Raw genomic sequence first — 22,138 nt, 5'->3', positions numbered from 1 at the left:
TTGCAGCTCGAAGCTAGTATTAACATATCTTGTAATTAGTTTAATAAACTAAACCAACCGACAAAACTAATACGAATTCTAATCCGAGATTTCAATTCGGAAATAAATTGAAATCCGACATAATGAAGACGGCGCATTGCTTGCAGACTTAGGTACTAATTTCGCGGCCATCTTGCGGTTGCCATGGCGACGAGACTGCGCCCCCTCGCCCCCACCACTTGCAGAGCTAGACAGAACTATGTCTAGGTGTATGGCCTGAGATGTATGCACGCCTGATTAGCCAATTCCCAATTTTGGTACCTCGTTAGTTCACATTTTTGAATGAATGCATTTTACGGTTTTCATTGATTGCAGTGGGTTTTTCGTCTTCAGTAAAACTCTACTTCCTGAAGTTCAAACTATTATTTATACTCGTAGCTTCTAATATTAATTTTATTTTTTTAACAAATTACAGATAATTATGTATTGAAACTTCAATACTTGGTGGTTAAAAATAACAAAATATCAGATAGGTATATTTTAAAGAATGTTTTAATTAAAATTTACTTGAACAATATTTAAAATAATTGCAATTCCCGCAACAACTTCTTAGTTGCCTGAGTTTAACCCTGTATACACATATTAAATATTATTCATTAACTTTTAATTAAGTGCTTATTACCTAAACCTATTCATTACATAAATTATTATTGCTGAAATAAAATAAAAATTTGCTCTACTGCTTTTTCAGGGACAAAATAGTGTCCTAATTAATAAAAGACAATGTGAGTAATCTTGAATGATAAATAAAACGGATATTATATTAATTATATACTTCTTATATAGAAATAAAATTATAAAGTTCTATAAAAATTTAATGAAGAGAGTTAAAAACTTTCATATTATTAACATCTTCTATATTTTCAGCGCAAATATTTGAAATTTAATGCGAATGTTGCGCTAAAAAGGAAGCTTTTAAGCTCATAAATCGTATAAAATTCCTTTTAAAAGTTAATTGATATAAATGGACGAATTGAAATTTTATACATAAATTTAATTTGCGAAACATTATCGTACATCGTGCAATTTTTTTTTATTTAAGTAAAACATCGACTCCATATTGAAGACCGCCTTCAAAGGCCGTCTCAGAATTATAAACTCGAATTTGCTCAGTGTTGTAATTGCAAATTTCGTTGATTCACGCATGCGCCGAACGCCGATCAATACGACAAGACTTTATTGTTTTTTACTCTATAACAAAATATAATTTGGGCGCCAAAACATTAAAAGTGAACGTATGTAGTCTATGGTATGTGTAAAATTTAAATTTGGAATTTTAAAGTTATTGCGTTTGTTTCGGTATTAATTTAAAACGGGTGGTGTGGGGTCGGCGGGTGGGCCGCCCGTTTCTATTGGATAGTTACTGTAAACTATTGCTGAAACTTTCATTAATGCATTCTATTGCCTCGTTATGCATTTTCGGTGTCCCTTTGAAAATTCAATACTATTAAAGTTAGATTAGTGATGAAGTAGGTACTTATTTGTTATTTGTAAATACATATTATGTATTATAATTTATTATACATACATTGATGTAACATTTTACATTATTTGACTATGGTCATTTCTATCTTAAAAACGACGATAACAATTTTTATAAAGCATGTTATACTGTTTTAGTAAAACTATGTAAATATATAATATACAAAGGCGGACCAAAAATTTGGTTGCAATTTTGGCCAACAAATCCCATGCAAATTTTAATGCAAACTCTTTTTGACCACAGCTCGAAATAAATTACAATGAAACAAAACGCAAAAATTAACCTAAACAAATACGTTAATAAAAAATACATTGTGTATTTTTACGTGCAGAGAGCGTAATTTCCGGGCGATATTTTAAATTTTCATAACTTTACAGACAGTTTCAATGCTATAAAGAGCCGTTAAATATTTTATTCGGCTCGCACTCCGCTGAAATTGCTTTTGATTACGGCGGAGAAACAAACGGAACAGCCTTCAATTGATTCCGTAAATATATTATGATTTTATGTAATGTGAGCGAATTTTGCAAACAATTTCGCTTTGTTTACGCGTATCCTTTTTATTGTGGATATGTTCAACATTATTATGAATTAAATGGAATCGAAAGTCGGTAGGGTACATAACGGTTTAATTAAATTTTGTAGGTTATTTAAAATGATAAAAAATTGGTTTTGTTTAATTTTACGCGATAGCTTTTGTTAAATATAACTAATTTAAAGTTTTTCAGTGGAATTACAGTGGACATAGAGGAATCTTATAGGTAATCTACAGATATTGCCTGTAAAACGTAATCATTTCACGTTAAGATTATTAAGAATAAGTTTTCATTTATCTTACATTGCTGAACGTAGGTATTATATTGTTGTACTACCAGGATTTTTGATAAATATGTAAAGTTGTTTTTTTTTATAATAATTTACTGTGATATAAAAAGCAATTTAATAGGTAAAGGTGAAAAAAATCTACCTTTCTAAGTACTTAGGTACCTACTTATTTACGTAGATATACATCAAATTTGTATAAATTGTTTTCTTTATAAGCAAATTTAAGAGCGTTCTTGGCGATTGAATAAATAAATAAATATTATAGGACATTATTACACAAATCGACCTAGTCCCACAGTAAGCTCAATTAAGGCTTGTGTTGTGGGTACTAGGCAACGATAAAATATATAATATTTAATAAATACATATATAGATAATAACACCCAGACCCAAGAACAAATAATTGAGTTCATCACACAAATATTTGCCCTGACCGGGGATCGAACCCGGGACCGTCGGCTCAGTAGGTAGTTACTTTACCACTGCGCCAACCGCGTCGTCAAATACATACAATACATGTTAACTAACACGAATACATGTTAACTTTATAGTTTCAAGTATAGCATTTATCAATAGCGCTACGTTCGTTTTCGTCGTCTTTCTTTCACTACAAGAATAACGTTCAACGCAAACTATTTGCTCGGGGTAGAGTATTGTGGATCCGCAATCCCAAAGGATACAGGGATTTGCGGCATTTTGAAGCAACAAGTGGAACGGAGTGACTTTTCAACTCGACACTAATAAGATACTGGTGACAAGATCGGCCCGATTAGAGTCATCTAGCGGGATTAGGGACGCCCCTTTTGGATCATTCGTTTACAGTTTAACCCTACAGTTGGTCCTTACTTCTCAGTCTATGTTTTATCGTCTTGGTGAGAGGAATTTATTTACGTAGGTATTGCAAGTTCGATGGATTGTCTAGTTTAGAGGACATGGAGCAATTGCCTTAAAGTTTGTTAGTGAATACACGCATTGATGGTACCTATCTAAGGTGGATTAAAGATGATGATGACCATTAATTAAATATTTATAGCATCTTCTCATAGTATATTTTATTTTTATAATAGAACATTGATGTAGCGTTATGGAGCGTCTATATTTAATTTCTAATCAATATAAATTTAGGAAACTCGGTTGTTTTTCATTTTCAGAACTTCCACACTTTAATGGTTATACTTGAATATAAACATAAGTAAATTTGATATCAAAAGATTTAATTTTTTGAAGAAATTCTTTGTTCTTATTTTTTTTAACTAGAACAATGTTCATTCCGGTCATTAGATTGACCAGTGAACTTTTGGTTCGCTAATTGGTTGCTCGCATTATTCCAAACTCCTATTGGTCAATGGAACGGGTAGGATTAACGTGCCCCTTTTTTAACGTTTTTTATGCATTACCCAGCCTTTGTTCCTCGTTTGACTGGGATTTACTAAATGAATAGGGATGATACCTGATTTAATTGTGTATTAAAATTATATCTAGAGGTAGTATTATCTTTACTCAGAGGTCCATATTGATTATACTTCCGAATTGCTAATTTTGTTGTTTCTTTGGTGAAACATGTTTCAGTGAAATAAGCTATCGCATCGTTTACTTATTGTACATAGGTATATGTTGTTTGTTGTCCATACAAAAAATGAGGAATTCATTATTATTTCTCAAAAATGTTCTTCATTGCTAGTGAGCCAGGTGCTTTTCCAGTGCGGTTTGCTGCGGTTTTCTTCTTCAGTCATTTTCAATTTCCTACGCGTTGTGCAGCCCTAACAAAAAATCGACGCAGTAAAAAATACAGATTGAATTTTTACATTTTCCGTTTACTTACACCCTGAACGTTTTGTCACTTGCACAAGCAGGGTTGTCACTTTCCGCCAGCTGCAAGAAGTCGCAACAAGTGGCGCCATATATCACCATAACTGTTGCCAACTGTGTGCATTCGGTGATACTCTAAAAGCCCTCGATTGTATCACTTGAATAATATCCCGATTTAAAAACTATTCCGTTTTATTTTCAATGGAGCCAGTAAGCGTAGGATCTGCAGTGGTTATTCCAGTAGATTTAATCCAGCCTTATCCATTTATTTCAATACATTTGATTCGAACTTGGTTTTCTAATCTTCAAAAAAAGAAAGCTTAGGTATATTTTATACTAAACCTGTACTTTCTGAAATCTTCTTAATCCTTTTTTTTAATAACAAAGTAACTTTTTGTAAGGAAAACTGTGCTTAATATTAAAAAAAACTAAAGCTTTGACTTTCAGTTTAGTTTATCAGCTAATTAGTCGTCCATGCTAAGTTATTCCAACTAAATAGTTACTTTAAACTTAGTATTAAACCTCAACAAAACATGTAAAATACGACAAAATTACTATGTAAACAAAAATAACGGACCATTGTTGAAGATAATAAAGTATACATAATGTATTACCTCCTCATGCAATATTCATGACCGATGTCAATTCCAGAAAGTTCCCCGACGTATTTACATATTATCTAGTTCAAGAAAAAACTTATGTTTAATTTAAATACATACTGTTTTGGATATTTTAGTTATCTTTCGCTGAGTACAAAATTTTAATCGCAAATATATTACATTGAAATTATTTAAATCGCAACAATTACAAATTAGTTCTTAGGTAAACAATAATTATGCTACAAACGCATTTTTAATAACTTAAGGTTGATCCTCTTTTTATTATTAAGTAATTTTGTTTCTTATAGAATTATATTTTTAATGGATTTATAAATTATAGAATTAATAAATTCAATATATCGATGAACTCGTAGTACCTTGTTTCAAACGTCACAAAGATCTGTAAATGCCCCAGTTTATTACAATAGAGTAATTCATTCAGAGCTCATAACTTATGTACATAATTGCATTTGTATTATACCTTACAGTATTTAAGGTTGTAAAATATCAATGTGTTGAAAACTTTTCAAATTATTTCTCCAAATATACAACGATGTTTGTATGGAATGAAGTGGTGTACTTATAAAATAATTATAATGAGCCTCTCATCGCTCCGGTTTGGAAAAGCAAACGAATTTATATTTAAGACTCGTATAAATTGAAATTTTCTTGAATTAAGTTTGTTCAAGAGGCATAAAATCTTTGTAGCATGTGTTTGCGAAAGTGAACACACAAAAAAATTTATGATAAGTTTTTAAATTAAAATTAGCGTTGCAATTTATTTGTAATCGAAAGTGTTAGGTAGAGGTTTATGTTAGTTCTTCGGTATACTAAATTTTTTGTTTCTGCTCATTGCTTCATCTTAGCCTATTGAGTTAGACTCGCAAAATGATAATGTCAATTAATTTAGGTGTCTAAAGATTTAAAGAATTAGTCCTAATCCCATGTGTGCCCGATAAATCGTGTATCGTATACGATATAAGAGGCTTAGCAGACGACTTTTAATATATAGCGGATTACCAAGCCCCGCACTGAAATCTGTTTTATAGCCAGATTATACTTCCGCTTAAATCCTGTGTTTTCATATTTATTGTTTTTGTTATTTTACGTTCACATCTTATCCTTAAATGACTCGTATAATGCTTAACTCGTATAATGTCTTAAATGCGATTTTATTCATTGGCTGAAAGTGATTGAAGTAAAAACAACTGCATAGATAGCAACTGCAACTGCAACTACATGTAGCCAATTATAATATGGTATAATCTTGAAATAACGTATAGTATATATCTACGAATATCAAACAGGCAATAGACGTTTTCATGATTGATGCAATTGTTACATAATTTTAAAGCTACGAGTAATCTATAGCAAACGGACGATAGATGTTAATCTTAGAAAATCATGCAACCATAAACTTAGTTTTATTTAAACCGCAATGTCGCATCAGTTGATTGCAATTTATTGTGTAATTAATATACGGTATAACTCATTAAGTACTATTCAAGAAGGGACATCCTGTTATATGATATATATGTATAACTTACTAGAATTAATATATTTCTATTTACAGCGGTTTATCATTTAAATGCATACATCTAATAAGAAATATTAATATTCAAAAATATCCTAGCGTACCTAACCGCGTAACACGATTTATATTATAAAACTATCGAAAAGTTGAATAGTTATAAAAGTAATATAAAGTTTTAATAGTGCAATGTAACCATCACGATCTCGAACGTGAAAGCTCTCATCTTAGTTTTGAGACCTTTAACTTTTTCCGGGTGAACGGTGAATTTAATTTTCTGTGGAAATTGCTATCCCGGGGCATGGCGGCGCTGCAATAAATTCAATTTTGCTGATAAAACTCCTATAAATACGTACTAGAGATGTTTTCACTTAATGAAATTATTATTTTACCTGTTGCGTTCAATTCGATTATAAATTAATCGCTTTTTCCTTAAAATGTTTTTAGCTACGAGACCTTAAGCTTTTCTTAGATTTGTTTAACACGTTCAAGACGGGGCCCGATTTTGGCTACTTATCGTTGGGCCGGCATAGGGCTTAGAAGACCTGTTGGTGAACTTCATTTACGGCCGGCATCAGGTGGAAAGGACCTGTTACACCTTTTGACATTAAAATCAAATGTGTCATCCAGTTGAAGACTTTTTTGAAAATTCTTTCTTGAAATGTATTGTTATTGAATCACTGCATAACAACATTAGACCCGTTTTTGAAAAAAATATCATTAAAGGAGGTTAAATTAGTAGTAAAATTATAGGATCTTATACACCTGATCCCGGCACTAGTGAATATGATTGCTAGTGATGTCAAATGAATCGACTATATAATTAAAAAAAATCAATTCATTTTTACCTCAAAAACAGTATGCGCTTCATTATAACAGTTATGTTAACAATACGAGGGTGAATCAAAAAGTTCTTGGAATCACTATAAAAATGTAAAATCTATTTTCCAAAATTTGTTTTTCTCTTTGTAAAAAATGTTTTTTCTAACTATCAAAAATCTCAACCACGGCTACCATTGCCGCATCATAATCGTAAAATTTTGTTAGATATATAATAATAGATATCAATACAATATCGCAACGTCTAATTGTTATGCACATCACTAATTAACTGACCTGTCACCAAGGGCCGGCTATCGGGTTATCAGGCATCGGGTCTTTTAGATCCGATATCCGTCCTGCAAGGACAAAATTTCTTTGCAGGCCGTATCAGGTCTTTAAGATCCGATACAATATTTTTCCTTTTATGGGTACTATTTAGTGGCAGAATACCAGTCAATATATCTGTCACACTCTCACTACAAAAAATCCTAAAGTAAACTACCCCGGCCCATGCGATAGCAATAGAAATCTCTCTCTGGCCTGCGCGAATAGTTCACTTCAGGTGTTTTCGACCCGATGCCGTACTGAACGTGTTAATAAATATACAGTTTGTCACCCAAACGGCCTCGCCTTTCCTTTGCGTTTTTAATGTGTTTAATGTTTACATACCGATCTACTAATTGCGTAATAAAATATTAATTAAATAAACAAGTGATGAAATCAATATCAACTATAAATAAACTGTTTGATCTGGTAAACCATTAACACACCAGAAGCATAAATCAAAATTGTTTGCATTAAATTGAATAGGTGTAATGAATCACATAACTATGCGCAAAACGTAAAGTTTGTCCGATAAATCAACCTTGAACCAACAATTATCGATACCGCCGTAAATCACTTAAAGATATTTTAATTAAACATCCTCTCAACAGTGACAGATCAGACGCGCAAATGTAGCGTCACTGGATGATGGGGCCCCAAATTTGACATAACAAAACCTTAAGGAAACCATAGGTTATTGTCATATTGGTGACGATCACATAATAAATAGCAACAATTGAAGTTTTTAATTAGATTCACTTACCTGTAATAAACATAACATAGACTAAACATTTTTCTAACTTGAATGTTATTCGAGGATGCATTTATCATCTTTGCCTTTCAAAAACTGGTTAATAAACATAATCTTCAACAGTACCATAGATTTAAAACTATCCTATGCAATCGTTACGAAGCCCACTTACAAGCCTTCATTCAATACCAGAAACATTGCCTCAAATATTTCGGGGCCTTATCCTTGAGCACGTGTTGTCCCTGCTCCTATATATCAGCGAAGGGGCGGCGGGCGGTGGAGGAATTAATTTAATTTTAACTTGATAATATATCGCGTCGGAGTCCTCGCTAATAATGGAATTATGTTTGTACTTTCAGAATCCATTTGCATTCTTAGTAGGAACGGCGCGTGGATCGGTTTTTGGCTATTCGTTTTTTTGAAATTACTTTAAGTATTCATTGAACTGCTCTTTCTTTTAATTATTACAAAGTATAAAGGACTTAAAAAAATTGTCTTTTATATTAAACAGTCTGAACAATTTGTCAGATTAAACATTTGTACGGTGACTAAAAACTTAATGTGGCTTTACAAATTAATAAAGAATACAGATATACAAAAAGTTCTATAATTGCCGCAAGGCCTGTGCCAGGGCACAGGTAATTTCTTGAATTTTCATGCCCGATATTAGACACTAAAATATCGGTCTAATAAGGTTATACAGCTATCTATATGTAAAACGATTATCTTCGTTGTCTTGATACTATTTCGTCGTTAAACTGCACAATCTACATACCTGAATCCCGTCATTCGTAACCTCAACGCAATCTGTATTCCCATACAAATTACTTATCACAATATTCATGAAACCGAAATAGCGTCTACACATCACAGTCATTACGTACCTGAAAACTAAATTCACGTTGCATTTGCGTTGCTTCATCTAAGCTTAATGCGTTTTCGTATGCTTGATGGGCAGTCGCAGTAGATATTCCATTCAGGCGGCCAGACAATTCTCCCTATATTGCTATTCTAACCCACCCCCAGGCCCCAATCCCACCTACGTGGGCCGTGGGGGCTCCCCCGTATAGCGCTTAATTTCCGTATCGTATGGTCATTAATTTGTGAAAACGATATCTTCTATATTACTCGGTTTATTAAATTTATGGACTTTTCAGCGTTTCTACAATAATAAGACGAGGATGTGAATTTTCAGAATTTTTAATGAACATTATGTTTTTAAATAATAAAACAAAAAGGTTGATGTAGATGTTTATCTGTGCAAGTTTGGCGCCCTTTCGCTGCTGCCCTCTAGCGGGATTATGGTGGATGGTGGCTGTCACCGGCGCATTCCCGCCAACTTTTAATTACGATCATTGTGAACAAAGTTTAACTCGACGACAAAAGGACCTTCTGTAATGAAACTTTGTACATGACGCCGTTATTTTCTAAGCGCTTGTCGGTTTGCTTATAATAGAATTTTTAATAACTTTATCTCGCTGATGATTAAAGAGATTTATTATAAGTTAATAAGTTTTAAATTTCTCGTAAGTATAACAAGTTTAAATTTCCAATAAAGAAGGTAATTCTTTCGCAAATGAAAATTACAAACAAGCGTTAAACATTTTTAATAACGCCTTGATAAATGCGTGTTTCCGAACATAAATTCAACTTGTTCGCGGTGTTTACAGAGAAAACTGAGACACCGCCGTGCATAAATTGCAGAGCTTCACATAATTAAAAATCAACATTTACATTCAATTCGATCCCTATTTCGACGTCTATATCACGTTTTAAGAGTATGATATCTCAAAATCGTGTTCTTAGAATTTGGGTGAATCTTATTATCACATATCGAGTTTTAGATTATAACTGAATTAAATATAGAATTGAAAACGTTTCAATTAAACTACACCCAATCTTAGCCTCGAAAGTGTATTTGTTTAAAATTATAGAGTCCCTAGAAAAACACACAGGATTTAATGACAATAATCTTGGAGCCGTAGTGGGCTGTCATTCAGTACACTATTACTGCGCCTATCAGCTTAAATGGTTGCTTTACAAACCGTACAAATTGTGGCGATAATTCGTGTAAGTACACATTGTAACTAGACAATGGTGGTTTACAACAATTTGCGTAATAGCTTTAATGGTTTGTAATCACAGGGCGGCCGTGAGTCGCTCGCTATAAACTATTATACGTGTGCTTTATCTGTTCTCATTTATAAATTACTAGCGGCCCGCCCCGGCTTCGCCCGTGGTACATATGAAAAATAGATGTTGGCCGATTCTCAGACTTATCCGATATGCACAGAAAATTTCATGAGAATCGGTCCACCCGTTTCGGAGGAGTATGCAGACTAACATTGTGACACGAGAATTTTATATATAAGAGATTATTGTACCGTTGTACGTCGTATGATTGTATTGTTAATGTATTTTTGAACAATATTTGTGTTATTGACTCCCTATGATCTATTGTCTTATAACTGTAGATAATACGAAGTAAGCATAATTTGTTGAGTTGAGAAGTTTTTTTGATAATGATAGGCCATGCTGCTACGTAATTTTAGAATATTATGAAAGCAATCTAATCTTAATACTATTATAAAGGCGAAAGTTTGTAAGGATGTATGGATGTATGGATGTATGGATGTTTGTTACTCTTTCACGTAAAAACTACTGAACCGATTGCAATGAAATTTAGCACACATATAGAGGGTAACTTGGATTAACACATAGGATAGATTTTATCCCGGAAATCCCACGGGAACGGGAACTATGGGGGTTTTCCTTTGAAAACGCGGGCGAAGCCGCGGGCGGAAATCTAGTATTGGAATAAAAAAGCATGTTTAATGTTATGAACAGATGGAAATGTTTGTAAAAAATCACATTCAGTAAAAACTTTTTGTTATAGGAGGATTAAGGAAACATATTCAATATCATGTTCTTTGACAATAACACGAATCGATATCGCTTAATAATAGCAGACGCAATACGAACCATAACAAATCTTATTTAACACTTTCAAAACAAACATTACTTCCGAACGATAAAATAGAAACTTTAACAAATCTATTTGAAGCAGAAGAAACTGGAAAAGCAATAAAAGCAAAATAATAGTTATGGAAATAGTCCTTCATTTTCCACGAAAGAAAACTTCGGAACTGCCGACAATATGAATGAAACTATAATATTAGAAAAGTTTCGTCTCGAAATGAGAAAACGTTGTACGGGCTCGTTCCTCTAATACACGTAGTTATAAACTTGTTCAATATACTTCGAGTGTGTATGGCTCGTTTAATTGTGTTTTGCTTTAAGTAATGACCAGTATCATTGTGTTTTCTATACGTCTTCACATTGTTACATGGTCATTTAATTAGTGCCAATACTTACCTACTCTTGTCTCATTTATTCTTCCATGAAGTACCAAATTTTACCTGATTATTAATTTATTAAACTTACAATTAATTTGTAATATTGTTACAAATGATATTGGGTTTAAATTGATCGAAACTAAAGATCGAAAAATAATTAACAAATCAAAATAGTGCAGTGATATAAAATATCGATGGTTTATCAATGTTTACGTGTCGGTCGCTGAACCTATATGCAGATCAGGATGTGTACGGTATAAACGCTTACCACATATAAGCGATTGTTATGATAATAAGGCATGCAATAGACGGAGCGGGGATGAAATATTGGCCTCTTTTGCATAAGCACCGCTTCGTAGAGCCTCTACGATGTGCTACGACAGGAACTCGTAGCTACTTAATTGTTCATTATGGAAATTTGTGAAAACAAATTTGTACCGAGTTTCGACTTATCAGGAAGTGATAACGAGAAGAAAATACATTTATTAGAAACATTGGACGCGTTGGGAAATTTATATTTTCAGTTCGCGGTTGTTTAGAAATGTTTTTTGTGTTTATTGAGATGCCAACTTATTTGAAATTGGCTACAAATCTATTAGAAATTATGGTGAAATAATAATAATAAATTAAATTGTAGAACAGTTTTATGCTACATTTCAAAAGCATGAAATATGTCGCAATCATCACAAATAAATAAAAAGTTATGTGCATAGAGCTGTGTAATATTTTAGCATTAAAATTTAAAACATTGAATTTAATTTAATTGATGAGTAGGACATTTTTACAAAACATTTCCTTAAATCTGCAAAACTTCTAAGTATTTAAAAATATGATCAGTCACACCCCAAATATTGCTTACAATATGCATGATAAACACGCAAAGCATGAATTTTATACATTAACTTAATCCTAATCATATTTCCTTTTTTACGAATAAAGATATTATATTACACTAATAAAAGTTTATTCCAAGATAATACATACATGAAAATATTATCTTGCATAAAAAATTATTCGAATAATGACCACCCATTACATTAAATACGAACTTGAATAATTATTTATCTTGTTGTCTGAGAATTATCTTTAGACTACTTTACAGTCTAGAACAAGAAACACAAAAAGAAATAAAGAAGCGAGGTTATAATATATGCAAGATAATTTCGTATTCTCTCTTGAAATGTTGATAAGATATTTAGGAATCTAATTAAAATTCCGAGTATGATGAACATCACAAAAGACAGCTATGTAGATATATCTGTGATATACTTATAAGAATTTATCAGACACTGTTCTTATAGATAGGTTTAAATATACGCGCCCGGCGACAGACAAGGACGGTCTATACTGGAGAAGTGTGTATGAGTGATAGAGACAGACAACCGAGGCCCGAGGTGCCGATACAATGCACAATGCATACGCTTAGTCCGTTCACATTGAATATGTAAAGTATAAATAATATTTTTGATTAGTCCTTGTTTAAACCTTGAGTTTAATTTTAGACATGAATATTTTATTCTTCCATTTGTGAAATTGAAAATACTGAAGTTCAAATAAAAAGTGTGTTTTATAATAAGAAAATAACGGTTATGCACTGTTTTAAATTAAATGTAATTCTGAAAAATCTGAATAAAAATCAATATAACATGCGTTAAAATAACAAGGAAATTGTTTCGCTATTAACACACGTTTTCAATTAAATACTTAATAAAGTTCGGATGAAAAGCGCAAGAATGTATTCATAAAGCTCTCGGCATCTCAAAATTGTAATTTGTTTATCAAACGTCTGCTCGGTGTATGTGTGGCGGGGGCGGGGTGCGACGGGTCCCGGCGTTCGTTCCGTCCGTCACATTGGCACCAGTCAGTAGTCACGTGCGACGCCGCCGGCCAACCACGCGCCTTACGTAACATATCGCTGCAATCGATTATCGATACGCGATTGCACATCACTATCACTACGCTTCCCGCGCATTTTTGATTTATTTTTAGTGCTGTGTTTGTGTGGACTATTGGATTGTGCTCGCTGATTAAGGTTCGTTAGTCAATGTTAACTTTTAATTAGTTTAGAATAGTAAAGGTCAATAAACCGCGAGGCATTCGAGTAAAACAACGATGAATTGGAGCGATTCCGTGCATAAGTTAAAGATTTTTTTACTTTATAATTTGCTTTGCAACTTTAAAAATATTTTTCCTCAGTCATATTAATGAGAGAGAGTAGAGTATTTTTTACTTCCAAGATTTAGAGTTTAAAAATCTGTATTGAAAATATGTACATAGTAAAATATATTTTTTTTTTACAATTCATTTCAAAAAATAATTAAAGTAGAGATTTAAGGTAGATATTCATTAAAAATCGTAAGCTAACTCTATAATATTATAAAAAAAATCGAGAACTATTTTCCTATTAATTCTCAAAAAGTGGGCATTATAAACAACCAAAAAGATATTTTATTTTATGGGTCTTAACATCTTACAAGTCATATTAAACTTTGAATGAAATCTTCGTTCGTATGTTTTACTAAAAATTTTACTTACCTACAATTTTAATAGTTATTTTGGTAAAATAAAAAGAGGTCACGAATTATATTTTTTTAAAGTTATAAAGTTTCAATGAGAACAATTTATTGCAGATTAATCCATACTAATATTATAAATGCGAAAGTAACTCTGTCTGTCTGTCTGTTACTCAATCACGCCTAAACTACTGAGCCAATTTTCATGAAATTTGATATGGAGATATGTTTGAGTTTGAGTTTGAGCATGCGGGTTTTTCTTTGACTGCGCGGGCGATGCCGCGGGCGGAAACCTAGTTCATAATAAATCTTTTTTTGTATTTTACCAATCCTTATCAGTAGGAAAAGTAAACTACAACAACTAAATGTTATTTTTTAAATGAAAATGAGCATGGAAATTTAGTTATTAAAAAAAAATACTTCCGTAATCTAAAGTACTTAAAATTAACTATTTTAATTTTATACTAATATGAATATCCTTATTGCATCTATGTTTATTAATCATACCACAATCATACAATTTAAACATACATAAAATTACGCTAGTAATTGCATATCATTACATCTAGTTTATCTATGTCTCTAGTTATTAAATCGAGCTATATTTTCCTTTGAATATAATTATAATTATGTGAGAGCAAGTTATAATTATCTACATGCCAGTATACAATTTACTTTTCATAGATAATAACGAAAGCAGCAATTTACCACAGATAATTTTACTTTCAAAATTACTTCGTTCCTAACATCACTTATCTATAATTTCGTTCCTAGGAAATGTGTACGTACATTATTATTTGAAACAGATTATAAAATCAATTACTTAATTTTATGGACATCGCAAAATTATGTACTACTAGTGGTCCGCCCCGGCTTCGCCCGTGGTACATATTTCGCAATAAAAGATAGCCTATGTCCTTTCTCGGGTATCAATATATCTCTATACCAAATTTCATGCAAATTGGTTCAGTAGTTTAGGCGTGATTGAGTAACAGACAGACAGACAGAGTTACTTTCGCATTTATAATATTAGTATGGATTATTTAAAACATTCATTTAAACAATCTCAAAACGAATCAAATCAGTTATAAATCTCAACTATACAGACAGTAAAAAGTTTATTTCTCATTAAAATTTGACAAGAAGTCGTTAATTAACTGCGATAAGATAAAAATAAAACAATGGAATTTATTTTCACTATCTTTGGTTAGCTATCGTTGAGTCATTTACTGCCTATTAATTATTTTAGTTGTAAGTTACTGATTCTATAATTAATTACTCAGTTTTATATCTTTATGAATGTAAGAATAAAAAATATTTATATTCATTACCTGAGTACAAAGATATCAAGTACTAAATTACATCAAAAAGTTCTAATAATATATTTTTTGTAACGAACATGATTTTTATCTACTTTTTTATTTGATGTTTGATTGTAATCAGTCGCGCAATCTCTACAATCCAATATAAGGAAAAATAAATAAATAATATTATATTGTATTGATAATATTATATTGATTCAAGAGGCCCAAGCTCCTTAAATATTTTAGTATATTTTATCTTTTGATATCTACCTATGATCTGGAATGTGGTTTAAATGTGTCAATTTTAATAACAACCTGATCCACCAATACTAAATATTTAAATAATATAAGAACCTCTCAAGAAGCATCTGGCAATCAATTCATAAGGCAATATAATTTTTAATTATGTTTTAATTATAACACATCAAAGTAATTAATTTAAATAGATTTTATTTATAACCAATTTAGGCTGATTTTTCAATCCTTGGATAAAACTTATTCGTCGAATAATGTATAAAACAACCCTTTTTAAAAACGTATTCTAATTGTCCGTATTTGACAGTTTACGTGTCATTTTAATATTATCGTGTAATTCTTTATTGGACGGATAAGTTTTATCCAAGCATTGAAAAATCGGCCCTTAAACGGTAACTTAATTCGGTCAATACAGTAAAACAAATAAGACTGTATCGCTTAGAAAATAAGGGAAAATTTACGTTTAACATTAAAAATATTTACTTAAATTTATCACCAAGTCTATAAAAAAATGCATCGAATGTTCCTTCGTGTTCATGGTGTTATCGCAATATAGTTGACATAACATAGTAAATAGAAATGGGTAGGACAGATAACACTATCTGTCCCAATTCCACTATCTTTGGTTTGTTATTTTTAACGTGTTTTAAATCGACCACGATTTACAAAACGATCCCTTTGTAGATTATTTTTAATTTCTTAACCCATTGAGCCCCGAACGGCCCGATCGGACCACGACACAATAGATTTTCTATTGTGTCTGTGATTCCGGGGCCTGAGTTAATAACTAGTTTTGAATCCTACTTGTATGTCAAGCAATACGTAGATACTTAAAATCACATATTATATGGAGTGTTTACTACAATCTCCAAAAATAAGTGAGATTTATTTTATTAGAGGAAAACGATTTTGTAATTAATTGATGACTAGGTATATGAATACTTTAGATACTAAGGTAATCTTTGTCTAAACTGAACCGATTCGCAACAAACTTTTAGAAAATTCTTGTAAGTTTTCCTTGAATACTAAAAGCTTAACCATCGCACACACAAGTATGAACTCATGTGTCTTCTTTGGCTTCTTAGCTAAAACTAGCTGTGCCCCGCGGTTGGTCTTAGTGTAATGATGGCCTATAGCCTTTCTCGATGGGCGATCTAACACCGAAACAATTTTTCAAATCGGACCAGTAGTTGCTGAGATTAGCGCGTTCAAACAAACAAACAAACTCTTCAGCTTTATAATATTAGTAAAGATAGGTTATAACCGCAGAAAAAAACTAGTACAAACAGTACTGAATGAATTGGAAGTTCACAATAACCATATCGGCTAACACTACAAATACTACGTAGCAATGCGTACGCTTGGCGAATAAAAATGTAGGTCACTCTCGTTGCCCTCGATTCATTCAGCCCATGCGTAACGCGAAACTGATAGTGGAGTAAATAAAAACACGTGGTTTTAGCCTCACGCACGTTACAGCTTCAAAAGTGATAAAAGTGTAAGCGCTTTTAGAAATCAAAACGACTCTTGGGAGCTATTTGTCGAAGGTAACTTCTATTACTTACTCTACTTATGTTAAACATGCGAAATTTCTATCAGAATTTTTGTAAGGTACTAAATAAATTATAGTGTTCTTAAAATGTAAGATTTATTCAAGCAACTTAAACCTTGGATCTAGTGACTGTACATGTAGCCCACACATAGGTATATATTTATTTTATAAACGCATACATCTTTTCTTAAACAACCCAAAAGCACGACTTAAACTTTAATTAAACCAAAACATGATAATCTTGTAATTACTATTTAAATATATTTCATTCAATTCACATTTATTCAGCAACAGGAAGAAATTAACAATTCATACATTATCAATTAATGCACTGAGTCATCGAATAATAAAGGGTATTTATAAATAAAGTCTGTCTGAACGGCGAAAATCAATACAGCCACGCAGACAGGATAATTGGAAATTTCGACACGGAAAAATTCAATTTTGTGCGTTTAACATACCTTTTAAAGTACAATCGTAACTACTTCCTGCACTCTGTGTTGACAATTTTAAAACGCTGTGGATTAAAATTTTACTATCGAATTTATAAAATTCTTTTTAAGATCAATCAAGTCTTAAGTAATTTTTTCTTATTGTTTATTGTTATTTTAGCGTAGGATTTAGAAAAGTCGTAAAAAAGTACCAAGAGTACCAATAACATTTCGAAATATTTTTCCAAAATTGACATTCCAAATTGATATTTTTTCGTAAAAATTATTGACCGTAAATGGAAGCGCAATCCCATTTATAACATACAACAAGCGAGCATAATATAATAAAATAAAGTATTTCCAGAGAAAAAACGTGAATTTTGGCACGGAGTGACCGGCTAATTGCAGTTGATATGACTCGTAAAGTATATTACGACTCCGACCGTGAAAATTCGAATGAAAATTTACGCGGGGCCGTAAAAGCTTCGCCGTCGTAATAGATGGCTACGGTGTTACGTTTTATTACGTTACGTTAACGCGGGGAGGAATTTTGATATTAAAGTAATGAATTTTCATTATGTATTTTAGAAAATGCAGCGGGAATTAAGTGATGGGCGTGGACGTGGGATGTGACCCGTTGTGTTGTTATTTATGATGTGAGTGAGGTGTTAACTAGATTATTTTGATAGAATATAATAAATGGATATGATAATATGATATATTTTTAACCAACCGTTCCGTGGAATCACTCGCGACTTATTTAAATATTCCACGGGAATAGGTAGGTACGTGTAGGTACTGCGATTTAGAAATAAAATTACCATCTAATCTATGTCACTACCATATTTCATTTTTGTTATTCTGACATTTACAATTTGTATGTCTATGAAGAAATACCCTGACAATAAAATAATGTGTTCATTATTTCAACGTAAAGTCTTCAAGTTGGCCTTCATATTTCGTAACCCACTTTCACCTGAGCTTTCTAAACGAAAAATGAGGAAGGAATTTATATTATGACGAAACAATGTTTCTGCTTTTCCGAATAATTATTGAAACTGTTATTAAGATAATGAGTTGATTCTTTAATGTAATTGCAAGTTTTAGAAATTCATTAAAACATTCATGAACATACATTCTTTACTAAGAGTCTTCTAAACTGTATATTTAAATAACAACCTTTTATAAAAAAAAAAAACATTATTTTAAACTTTTCACTTGATCTTTTGAAACATTGCATAACATGAAATCAATTTTTATGTTCTAACATTCTTCATACCTTTCCCACAAGCCTTCCTTCGAACCCAATTCTCATATATAACACGTTCAACATTGAATCCGTGTCAATACAGTAAACTGTATCGTCTCGATTTTACAAGCCATTTCCCATTCAACGAAATAGTATCACATCTCAAGTGGTAGGCGTTAGACTATGTAGACTACAGACTGCTCGACGCCACACTGAGTTCCATTCATAGCATTTATCTCTAGTAAAACATGTTTACATAAGCTTTGTAAGTTTGTTGTGGTATAAACTTTTTGTCGTATACATCGGAGAAGATTTTCGGAAATTGATGACAGAGTACGTACTACGTACACACTAATAATAGAACATTTTAATAAATTAGAAATAATAACTCTTTAAAACTACTAATTCAATTTTCCCCATTTAGATTCATAGTTGTATCGATTCATATAGTTAATAATGCGTGAAAATACGGAAACGTAAGCAAAGTGTTTCAGTACCAAAGCACAATTTATTTCAATAATTGTTTTCTAAATTCGAAGAGAATAGGGAATGAACGTTAACATACTTATTTGAATTTATTAACGGCTGGAGTTCACAAAGTAACTTTTATTATTTGATCTTTCCCAAAAGAATTACATTTCAATATTTTTTAATAGCTAATACAAAGTATAATATAATAGTCGGTCTATAATTCCATGTATAAGTGGACAAGTCAATTATGTTTCTAGCGTTAGAATCTAGACAGTAATAATTACGACTGTATAAAGTGATTGAATGACTGATGGTTGCACAGATTAGATAATGGATCCGGAATAAAATCGCTACAATGTTACAAATTACAATTGCTTACTGCAAATATAGTTGGAAAGGACTTTTAAAGAGGAATAATGTCGTTGTCACCCTGACTCGATCAATTTTTATCCAGTCAGCTTCTTTAAAATGTAGTGTTGAAACGTTGAAGAAAAATGTATTGTTGAATTAGAATCTGTAAATTCGAAAATGTTTTCGCAGATTACAGATCCTAATTCAACGAACATTTCAATAACCAGACCAGTCCACTAACTTCCAAACAATTACCTACAACAATCAATTTGCATTTATTTATATCGACACATTCACACAACGCGTGCAAAAAGTAGATCATATCAATTACAGATTTAACATGACAAAAATGGTAACAAAAGTATCAAAGTGCTTGTTTACAAACAGTAGCTTCGACCCTCATGTCGAGCCCCCGGGACTGCTCCCGGATCTGGCCTTGAACTTGCGTGACGCCGCTAGGCCGTTTACCTCTTGGAAAATACGCCAAGGGAGATCTTCGCGATAAATGACAATTGAATAGGCGGGAATTGGGTCGCAATGAGGCGAGAACCGCATTGGAAATCTATCTTTCTTTCCCGTTGAATATCAATAGTATAGGTGACAAATAAATGCGATGTTATTATTGTGACTAATACGTCTTTACTCTATAGTTCTAAACGCATGTGTTATTGTTAAATATTTGAGGTAATCTATCTTTTGTAGGCAACTTGAAAAGTCAGCATAGGTTTTCAGTGTACAAAAATTTCATTAAAGCCAAATCCCGGTTCCTCTGAAAAAGTCATGTTTCAATCATGAACCTACTAAATTATGTTGATGCAATATATATAACAACCTTAGAATAACAACACATTAATAGCTTAAGCTAAAATAAACCGTTTACATCAAAAGCTTTAGCTTGTTCATTATGAAAGTCCATAATGCAAAAAATATAAACCCGGATAATACAAAAGTCGGCTTATAGCGTACGTTAAACCGGGTAATATATACTCGTATAACCGGCGAGGATATAACCAGACACCGCTCAGACTGTCTGCTTGTACAATTTCACTCGAAATATGTGCAGAATGTAAAATAAAAAGTGAGAGTGGATATGAGAGTTCGTGATTTAAGTGTAGAGGTTTTCATCCGAGATTTCAGGTGTACAAATGTGGCTTATTTTGTAAACTCGAAAGCGGGCGAGCATCTCTGATATTATTTTTTTATTTCTCTTTAAAAGCCAGCTGTGTTAACACATTGAATCTAACAACAATATTCAGCAAATAAATAGTTGATACTATTATTCGTTAATATTATAGGTTCCGGGAAAGCTTTGGACATTCATAGATCTAGAATGTTCAAAGAATGCTCATCGTCATCATCAAACTACAAAAGCACATAATATGTATTTTACGTCACGCACAAATGCTCCTTACAATCAAACACAGTGCAGATTTGAAATCCTGCATGAACGAGGAAGAGGAGAGCATTTTCACTTAAGTACCTGTAATATTAAAAGTGGTGACAATTCTCGGTTCGCTAACAACAGGCGTTGCAACCGGCTGAGTTATACCCAGTTTCTATTATATCCGTGTTCGCGTAAAATATTCTAGCTGAAAATCTGTGCTCACCTTTGTATAAACATTGAAAATGGGTGCCATTATGTACACCAATATGTGGTTGACACGTATTTTGTTTGTATTTTTTGGACATTATTTCTAGCTGTACAGTATGATTATATTATTATTTTCTTTCGATTCGTGCGGGTTATTTACCCATATTAAATTAAAAACATGTTTTAAACTTACGTTAAATATAAATTTATAGTAACATTCATCTTTTAGATTTATGAATGTAAACTACATAACTTATTTAATGAGTTTGCTTAACGACTAACCCACTCGGGTATAGGTATGAAAGGTGCTCGCTAAATATTGGACCAAAACTTTTTATTTTATCGTTATTTAATTTTAACTTCGCGCATTTATTTCATTTATTTTCCATTAGGTGAATGAACGATCTAATCTGCTAACAGATACACCAAGAACTTATATCACGACTTAACCATTAATTCCTAGTTTTCGTCTTAGTACAAGACAATTTGACGTTCAAACCGAATGAAATGAAATGAAAATTTGTTTGTTTGAATTGTGGTTACAGAGTTTTTATAATAAATTTCACATCTGCACAATTCTCTAACAAATTGGCATACAAATAAAATACTAGCAAACGCTTCAAACATCTCCATTCACGTCAAATTTTACAAATATCTGTTAGAGTTTTGCGGTACCTCGATGAATAAGGAATTCCACCCGTACCCGGTTTGCGGTTAACTTTGACAAATGTCACGTGTCACGCAGCCGGGCGTAGCCGGGTGAAACCCTGTTCTTGTAACCGGGTATCGTACGTGCTACCCTATTACAACATAGCAGCCGTATTGAACGTTTTTGCCTGTAGATACTGTTCTGCCATAGACCCTCTGATCATACAAAAATCT

General features: G+C 32.2%; 1 protein-coding gene across 2 annotated transcripts in view; it reads left to right on the top strand.

The window, feature by feature from the left end:
* Tet (Ten-Eleven Translocation (TET) family protein) overlaps positions 1-22,138 on the top strand; it is a 91,514-nt gene that overhangs the window by 38,077 nt on the left and 31,299 nt on the right. Inside the window, exon 1 of one of the 2 annotated variants that reach the window (XM_089700489.1) lies at positions 13,427-13,571. The exons of the other annotated variant lie outside the window; for it this stretch is intronic. The gene's annotated coding sequence lies outside the window, so the exon portion shown is untranslated. Of the gene's footprint in view, positions 1-13,426; positions 13,572-22,138 lie in introns of those variants that run through there. 2 annotated transcript variants of the gene reach the window in all.

Source organism: Colias philodice, chromosome 11 (assembly GCF_061535455.1).
Source record: "Colias philodice isolate Cphi_HAF_F1 chromosome 11, ilColPhil1 Martin Lab GWU primary, whole genome shotgun sequence".
Taxonomy (NCBI): domain Eukaryota; kingdom Metazoa; phylum Arthropoda; class Insecta; order Lepidoptera; family Pieridae; genus Colias; species Colias philodice.
Note: the sequence above shows the minus strand (reverse complement) of the source record. Positions and strands in the feature narration are given on the sequence as shown.